Genomic DNA, 340 nt, shown 5'->3' on the forward strand with positions numbered 1-340 from the left:
ACAGCAGCAGCAGCAGCAGAAGCAGAAAGAGCAGCAGCAGTAGTAGCAGCAGCAGCAGCAGCAGCAGCAGGAGAGGCAGCAAGTGAGAATGAAATTCGTTGATGCCGACGAGAGGAATAAACCCCTCCTTTCTATCTAAACCCTAAACCCTAAACCCTAAACCCTAACAAACCCTAAACCCTAACAAACCCTAAACCCTGATAAACCCTAAACCCTAACAAACCCTAGAAAAGCCTACCAAAACCTAAACCCTATGAAACCCTAAACCCTACCAAACCCTAAACCCTAAACCCTACCAAACCCTAAACCCTAAACCCTACCAAACCCTAAACCCTAAACC

At 46.8% G+C, this 340-nt stretch overlaps 1 protein-coding gene across 1 annotated transcript in view; it reads right to left on the minus strand.

The window, feature by feature from the left end:
- The window catches only part of EMH_0078440 (uncharacterized protein), a gene marked incomplete at both ends in the record, with an annotated part of 4,034 nt that overhangs the window by 3,343 nt on the left and 351 nt on the right, over positions 1-340 (minus strand). The window lies entirely within an intron of this gene.

This window comes from Eimeria mitis, genomic scaffold (assembly GCF_000499745.2).
Source record: "Eimeria mitis Houghton genomic scaffold, Emh_scaff4906, whole genome shotgun sequence".
In the NCBI taxonomy this organism is placed as follows: Eukaryota; Apicomplexa; class Conoidasida; order Eucoccidiorida; family Eimeriidae; genus Eimeria; species Eimeria mitis.